Consider the following 8,987-nt stretch of genomic DNA (forward strand, 5'->3'; position numbering starts at 1 on the left):
TCTGAAATAAGATGACATTGGTGTCGTATAGACACTGAATGGATCTAACAGCAAGGCGAGTCTTTATGTTATCTGCTTTTGAAAGACGAGGTCTCGTAAATGATTTCTCAATTAATGTATGTTAGCATTGAGCATACGGTATTGATTATGCATTACTTTGACTTGCCAAATGTTGCGGGTTTTTCGCAACCCAATAAGCCTGGTATATTGGGTGGTGGTGATTAATATCTAGCGGTGCTATGATTGCTATTATGTTGAATCGTGCGCGAGGTGAGTCTCGTTTGATAACATCTCGGGAGAAGCTTGAAATAGGGTTTTTATTATTACAGGACCTAGCTAGTTGGAGTTTAGTTACTACTATGAATAATAAATAAGATTTTCTTGCTGAGTCCTCTCTTGGAATAAATAAGATATTAATTAATAAAGTCCATAGCAGGCAATAATTAATTAATGGATGTTTCTATTTTAAGCGCGGGAAATAAATATAAATTATTGGAAACCCGAAGTACTTATAATTTCGGATTTGGATGGGGAGTGCATGATATTACTTCTGTAGTGGCTGCTCGTAATATTCCAATTTTAAGCTTATATTAAATTGGGTTTAATTTAATTAGTAAAAAGCTAATTGGAGGAGCCTCATATCCAAAACCTTCCTGGAATCTGGGCCCGATATGTGACTTATTATAAATAGGAGAATAAGGAGACAGAAAATACACTAATTATTTTCTCAAATTTTAGGCCCCTACTCCTAGTAGTAGTGAAATTTTCTCTCCTCACGAGGAAGAAAAGTTCTGTCTTCCTCTATTTAAGTCACTGCAGTGCGGCTGTTGAGATCAGCCCACTGATATCGGTTCACGGTCAGAGAACAGTCGAAGATCCGTGGTTTTGTACTAAAGATCTTCACGTGGAGAAGGCACGCTAGCTATCTTCGATTCTTTGGAGAATCATCAAGGTATAATGGCTAAACCTTAGAAAAACATGTTTTAGGTTTCAATTAATTTAAAGCATTTGATTATTTGAGTTATCAGCATGATACGTGAGATAATTACGCGAATAGAATTTGTCTAAATAATCTGCTAAATAGATCTGATTATTATGTAATTGATTTATGCATGCGCTTCCACTGCCAGTTCCTTCAGATCTCGCTGCAATGATGCGGTAGCTTAAGGTTGGCTTTCGTTGGTTTCTTCTTTCTCATCATTGCCTCCCTTACTAGCTTTGCATATTTGGGTATCTCCTGCAACGATTCAACAAGAGGGATATTAGAATGGACCTTACAAAACATGTTGAGAAAATGCTTGAATTGCTATTCAAGCTTGAACTTCCTCTTTGGCTGGAAAGGGAGTACAATCCCGTTGTGGCGCACGAGCTCCTGCTTCGTGGACGATTCTGCCATCTAAGTGGCGGCCCGCCGCGGAGTGTGCGGCGGTCGGCCGGCAGTTGGGCAGACTGCAATCGGTGGTCCTGTGGTGGCCAGCGGCAGTCCGCCAGGCGCGGGGCAGTCTCCTGATTTTTGGTTTGCCACCCACTTCTTATTGATATCATCCACTCGTGCTGCTGCCTTTGCCTTGTCCTCATCAAGTTTATTTTGGACCTGCTCCAATTGAGTATGATTGTTAGAGACGGCAGTTGAAAGTGTACTTATCCCTAGCTCGCGATGGTGTTGGTATCCAACACGCTTGCCTGCATCTTCCTAGCTCTGCAGATCTTCCATCTCAAGAAGAATCCCGAGGCGCCCTCTTCTATCTTGCTTGTCATGCTTGAAGTACTATCCGTGGGGCACATGATCCCGCTCATGTTGAACTTTGAGGCTGTGTTTTTGGGGAGCCGGGATAAGAAGACTGTAGAGCTTGGTAGCGGAGGAAGGCTTGAAGCTAATGAAGTTGCGGTCAGGGTGATCACAATGGTTGCGTTGCTGCTTCAGCTGCGCCTTTTCCAATTAGTCTGGACCGTGAAACAGAGCTCGTGGAGCGAAGAGAAGAAGGCTGGTTTTGGTTCCTTGTTGTTGTACATTATAGGTGGATTGCTCATTCACAATGAGGAACACTTATATTGGTTGGAGATATTCTGTTTGGGGAGATTTAAGGTCTTATGCTGGTCTGATTCTTGATGGCTTCCTTGTGCCACAAATCCTGCTCAATGTGATGAGGGGCTCAGCCGAGGGAGCCTTGTCTCGTTCGTTCTACATTGGTACAAGTGTGGTTCGATTGGTGCCACATGCTTATAACCAGTACAGGGCTCACAGCTTCTCAAAGTTTGATCTGAATGCAACCTACTACTATGCGAATCCAGCTGCGGACATGTACTCGACCGCTTGGGACATCATAAACCCATGTGGGGTTATCGCGTTGGCGGTGGTTGTGTTTGTGCAGCAGCGGCATGGCGGCCGCTGCATTCTTCCGAAGAGACTGATGAGGGGTTTGGAGATGTATGAGAAAGTTCCCACAGCTGAAAATCAGTGAAGAGGCTAGTACTAGATGCTCCTTACATGCACCTTTTTTTTCCAGTCTTTTTCTCTTTTTCTGTTAGCATTTCTGTTATGCTAACAGAAAAAGAGGCTAGTACTACATGCCCACTGCTGAAAATCAGTGAAGATGCCTAGTACTAGATGCTCCTTACATGCAACTTATTTTGAGAATCATCTTCCCTCTTGAGTTCGAAGAAACATTTGTGGGGAGCATACTAACATTATCTGTATGTATTGTTGGTCTATATCAAGAATTAAACAAATAATCGCGGAAAAGAATAATGATTAACGAATCTGAAAAAAAAAAAACAAAAAAAAACTGGATATTGTAATACTTGAAATCTTGACTTCCATTATTCTTTAATGAAAAGCAAGTCAAAGTAGAATTATTTAGGGTGGAGGCAAGACTAGACTAAATGTTAAAGGTTACTGTATTACTCATCGACATCACGAAAATTTTAGTGTGCAATAATTTAGCATAGCACTTACCCATGAAAATCATATTGGGATAATTGAGAAATGTCATTCAAATTTTAAAAGGTTTGCGAAAATCAATATTTATACTTCTCCGTTCCATAAAAATATTTTTTATGTTTATTTTCACTCGTCCCGTAAAAATATAAGCATTTTTATTTATGAAAAATTATCCTCGACTCATTATATCCATATACATTAATTTATTTACAATTTGTACTACTATGACTCGCATTCCAACTCATTAAATATTACAATGTCGGTCCCACCACTAACATTACTTTAAAGACTTTCTCTTCATCTCTCTTACTTTACTAATTGTGCATTAATTCTCGTGTCATTTCAAATGCATATATTTTTATGGGACTGATGGAGTATAAATTTTGTGATTTTATTGGCAATTAACATAAATAGTACAACCTTTTGCCCCACAAGAATATGCATTCTTTCCTTTTTAGTCCGTCCCACAAGAGTATGCATTTTCTAATTTTAAAAATTATTTTATCTCTAATGAGGTGAGACACATTCCCCATTAAGAGCATCCACAACCCCTTTCGGGGGGTCAGGCCCCAAGTCCCTGCCACGTCATCATTTCCCTTATTTTTTGCACTAGGCCACAACTCCCACAACTTTGCATTAACCATACAAGCCCATCAAGGTCATAAACATTTAAGTGTACTATTCACAACTACTAACTATTTTAGACGTAAAATTAAAAACGTTAAACAATTATAACATAAAAAATTCATTACTCATTCGGAAATTAAAAATTACAATCTCTAGAATTAAAAATTACATGTTCCAAAAATTCAAAAATTACAAATTCTGAAAAAAAAAAAGTTAAAGAAACAAATTAATAAACTACAAGTTTGAAATAAAAAAAAGGAGTTAGGGTACGACCCGTGGGCCCACAATGCAGGTGCGTCCCTAGCCCCCTCCACCGTCCCCATCCGTGGCCCAGACCCCTCCCAGGCTGCAGGCCCTGAGCCGGACCAGGTGCGGTCCGACCCCTCCTTCCCTCCTTGCATTGTGGATGGCATAATAAATTTTACTTATTCTTTTTTTCTCTTTTACTTTATCAATTGCACATTAAAAATTTGTGTTTAATAATAAATGTATATTTTTGTGGGATGAATGGAGTAATAAATATAGAGATTGACGTCAATATGGCAAATCAAACCCAACAACTACTTTAATCCTGACTTATTTCAGCCAAAATTGACAACTAAAACAACTAACTAGTTAGTTTGTAGTGAAGAAAGGCAACACAATGTTAAAAAGTATATTGGACAAAAATGGAGATTGATTGTGGAAATAAACGGACATTTTTATACATCTTTAGAAAAGAGAAAATAGAAACACAAGTATGTGCAGCATCATCTACTAGTTCATAGTCTTCACTGATTGTCAGCTATGGTAACTTTTTCTTACATCTCCAAATCCCTCAATCTTTTTAGGAAGAATGCAGCGGCCACCGTGCCACTGCTGCACATACACAATCACAGCCAACGCAATGATCACGCAAGGGATTACGATGTCCCAACCCGTTGAGTACATCTCTGCAGCTGGATTTGCATAGCAGTATGTTGAATTCATTTCAATTTTCAACATTGGGATGTACTGGTTGTAGGCATGGGGCACTAATCGAACCGCGCTCATCCCAACGTAGAATGGACTAGTCAAGGCTTCCTCTGCTGAGTCCCTCAACACATTGAGTAGGATTTGTGGGATAAGGAAGCCATCCAGAATCAGACAGGCACAAAACCTAATGTAAGACCAATAGTAATATGTTTTCCTATTCCAGTTGAGCCCCAAATCATCCAAACACGTGTCCACATCCTCCTCCGCTGCCGAGATCTGCTTCATGATCTTCTTCCTCTGCTCGGCGGTCCTCGTCTACACGAACGGATCGGCCTTGATCGTGGCTAGAGGGCGCCGGATCTGGTCCAGCGCATTGCGCAGCGATTCGGAGCAGTTGCTGAACAAAATTGAACCGATCAAGCGCTAGAGATCGTCGGCTGCTGCTCGGAGAGACAGACCAAAGATTTGATTCGGATCTGAGACTAATTTGTGGCGGATTAGGGGCTTAATGGCGCGAAAACACGCCCAAGAGTCGAAATTGGCGTAGCAAAATGCTTGTGTTGATGTAGATCCTAATCCATATTCAACCGCAGAATTTGTTGAAGTGGATCCCAATCTATCGATATTCTCCATGAGAGTCAGAATATTGAGAAATTGAAGCAGAACTCATGAATTAAGGCTCAGCACCACCCAATTCGTCAAGCGCGCCGCCGCCGGTCGATCCCCTCCAGCACCTCCAGCAGCTTCTGATGAGCCCGAAAAGAATGAAACACCAGCTGCAACGTGAATTAAACGTGAATATTGCGAAATTGAATTGAACGTGGAATGAAGAAGATCGACGCAGATCGTGGATGGCAGATTGAAGAAGATCGACGCAGAGCAAATCGTGAATTGCGAGAGAATTGAAAGAAGATTGTGTGAAAATTCAAAGAGATTGAGATAAAGATAATCATGTTATGTATGTTGAGAATTGATTTCCTAAAATACCCCTTGGAAAGTTTTTATTGAATAAAATATTAAGTTAATTGCAAATTAATCCTGACCACAAAATTAAAACAATGAAGGATCCTAATTTGGTCTCTAATTCGGTCTTTAAGAAGGATTTGACACTGATCACAGCTCGCGTCTTCGACTGTATATAATACCTTGCCCGAAGACGTTATTTGATTGCCAATAAATAATGAAATTGGCGCAATTAGCTAGGGGTAGAAAAATTTAATAAATAAAAACATTGTTACACTAACTCACGAATCAAACAAATGAAAAACACTTCCTAACTCACGTATTAAACAAAAAAGTAGGAATATGGTCGTTTGCGTAGCTGGCAAGTCGGGAATCTATATCTATATCAATATAAATAAATAGTACATGTAATATAAAAAACAGTATGAATTCAACCTTTCAAATAGTGACATAAATTCAAGCATTAAGATGACCTCATTCTAAACTTTTTCCGAAATTTTGTGTGGCAACTTTGCGGATTATTCAAATTGACGAAATTGGAGTATCAATTAGGCAAAATAGATCTGATTCTGGTCACCAAAGTACAGTTTTTGAAAAAAAATGGATAAACAGGAATCAAATTTGTTAAATTGCTGATGTCTTAAACATATATAATGCTAATAGACTTTTATTTGTTCCATTTCTCATATATATAATTTGATGTGTTTTGAATATTTATTGTCAACCTAAATTAAATGGAGAATAAATGGAGAATGAGAGAGATGACTTACGAGAGTCCATAATACGAAAGAGAAGGAAATGGGAAAAAAATAGTGAAGGAATTATAGAGAAATATTAAAAATAAAGGCCAAAATATCCCTTCAAATAAAAAGTGAAAAAAGGGAAAAAAAAAAAAAGTCTGAAAATAATGCAAAAGTACCTCAACTATAATTAAGTCTTAATCCATAGACTCTGATGGTATATTTGTTTTTTACCATCTGCAGTTCTTCTTAAAGCTGTAGCCTCTAAGCTCAATTAATCATGAAGGATCAAGAATACTATGAAGACGGAGACAACAAATCTTTTCAAAAAAGTTTATCTAGTTTGTTTTTATGTTTATCATTTTTTTCCGTTATTAATTTTAAGCTATATGTCTATTGATAATTTATTACACTCACCTTCTACTTTTAATTAATAATATGTACTCTCTTAAATCTCAATTATCTACTTTTAATTAATAATATGTACTCTCTTCGAAATAGGTCAACAAATTATTAAAGGTAATAGAATTTGGATGCCGGAACATGTTTATGAAGAAATTGCCAAATATAGACTATGTTTTAACTAGTTCTGGGTTGAGTTTAATATTTATCCACATAAATAAAGTAAAAAGGAGATTTACCCTTTGTCTTACAGTATATTTGGTGTGGACACTTATTTTAAGAAATGTAAAGAATCGTGGCTTTGAAAAAGCTAGTGAAATATGGATCCATTTTTTTATATTAATTTTATAATAAAATGTGAGTAAATGAAGTTATTGAAATGTGAGATATACTTACCATTTAAATAAAAGTGAAATGTGACTCATATTGTGAAATATGTCAATGTGATAAAATATGACTTTTATTGTAAAATAAAGAGAGTAACTTCCTCAAAACTGAAAGTAGAAAACCTTAGAATGACAATACAAAAATGATTTAAAAGAGAGTCAATAATTAAAGAAGAAAACAGCAAAATCAGCATATTAATAAAGTAAACTATATCAAAAACAGTTACAAAAGAAATACAGCGGACGAGTACCAAAAAAGAAAACAGAAATAAAAGAGCAGCATTATTTGTAATCGTCGTCCACCGTCATAGGCATATCTGCAACAAAACAATAAAGACAAAAAAAATTATAATTTTCATTAATATTTTACAAGTACGTCAACCCATACACGTCGACCCACCTAAGTTTCTATTGTAGCTAGATAGGACAAATTTACAATCCAAGTCAGCATATTTCCTATAGTCGGCTTCACATATGTTATGGAGATTAATTTCTTTCATTCCATCACTTGTAATCTTTGATCGATTAATTAACTAGAAATAAATTGGCCATAGAATTTTTTATTCTTTACTCAAGATTCCCCCCTCAAATAAATTTTCCATGGATAACTTACATTTTCTCTATGAAGGTAGCTCCATTGTTGACTCTTAGAAAACAAGATCATAAATTAAACTAAGACTTAATTAACATAATAAAAAATTTGGGACTTCGTCAAAATATAATTTGTTTGTAAGGGAACAAAAACAGCCTCGAGGTTAAGCACTTGATTAACGTTTTCCTTATGCAAATTTTGTTCACCATAGAATCCCATCATAGATAGAAAAAAGGCAGGAAAAAAAAGGGAAGATGAATGATTTTGTATTCGTAAAAAAACGGTGCATGATCGATGAACTTACTATTTATTTAGAGGCCGAACCGATGATGTGCGGGATTTTGATGGTCTTTGGAGCTCCAGACGTCGTGCCCGCAACTTTCTTGTTTCCAAAAAGATAATTAGCAGCACTGCTCGTGTTACCTTTGCCTTTGGCACTATCCATCTTTGGGAAAGATTGAGCTATAATTGATTGACTCTTTGATTTCCCACCCTTGGTGGCTTCCTTTGCCTTAGGCTCACTCTTCTTCCCAAAACCTAAAGCTTTTGCTGCCCCGACATTTTGTGAACCTATCAAGTTGTGATATTTCATCCCAACTTGATTGTTCGTTTTATAGGGCATGAAATTCAATTAAATATATTTTATTGATTATAAATTTATAATAGTCAAATTGGGTAAGTAAATTCAAAGAGGGCAGATGAGCTCATAAGCAAAATGCAACAGCATGCATGTTTGGAATCATACATTGTGACACGTATTTTTGAATTATTCATCACCCTACTACTTGTAGTATTAAAATATAAAGGTAAAAACTAAAATAACCATTTTTTAACATTATATCCCTACTCTTCATCTTAATTTTCTAGAATCCAACTTTTTATGCATTAAATCCAGCTATATATATACACAATATATGGAATAGTATTCATATGTGGGCTCGGTCTATGAAATTATGCTTACGTACGGCTAAACCATCGTTTAATCTTTTCATGACTCTTTCAAATTAAATGGTGAAATATTAATTTGAATGGTTGATATTTGATGCTGATTTTCTTCTCCTCCTTTTATTCATTCATTAATTGGTGTTAGTTTTTCATTACAATTATATTAGAATTGTATACGACTTACAAAAGTTGATTAAACTTTTGGAGACTTCCTACGACGAAATTTAATAGTAATGATTTTTTTCACATTAATCTATTTCTACATTATGGGTCTAAAATGTGTATCAGATATTACTCCATCCGTCCCCGAATAAGAGTAACACTTTTCTATTTTGGTCCGTCCCGGATTAAGAGTAGCACTTCATTTTTACCATAAATGGTAAATAGGTCTCACGTTCCACTAACTTACTTCACTCACATTTTATTATAAAACTAAT

General features: G+C 36.5%; 1 long non-coding RNA gene across 1 annotated transcript; it reads right to left on the minus strand.

The window, feature by feature from the left end:
• Positions 1-7,200: 7,200 nt before the first annotated feature.
• Positions 7,201-8,166, minus strand: LOC125192323. The gene is made up of 2 exons (XR_007171361.1): positions 7,910-8,166; positions 7,201-7,330 (listed from the first exon to the last, which is right to left on the minus strand). It is a non-coding gene; the product is annotated as an uncharacterized LOC125192323 (long non-coding RNA).
• Positions 8,167-8,987: the final 821 nt, after the last annotated feature.

The sequence above is a fragment of the Salvia hispanica genome, chromosome 6 (assembly GCF_023119035.1).
Source record: "Salvia hispanica cultivar TCC Black 2014 chromosome 6, UniMelb_Shisp_WGS_1.0, whole genome shotgun sequence".
Lineage (NCBI taxonomy): Eukaryota > Viridiplantae > Streptophyta > Magnoliopsida > Lamiales > Lamiaceae > Salvia > Salvia hispanica.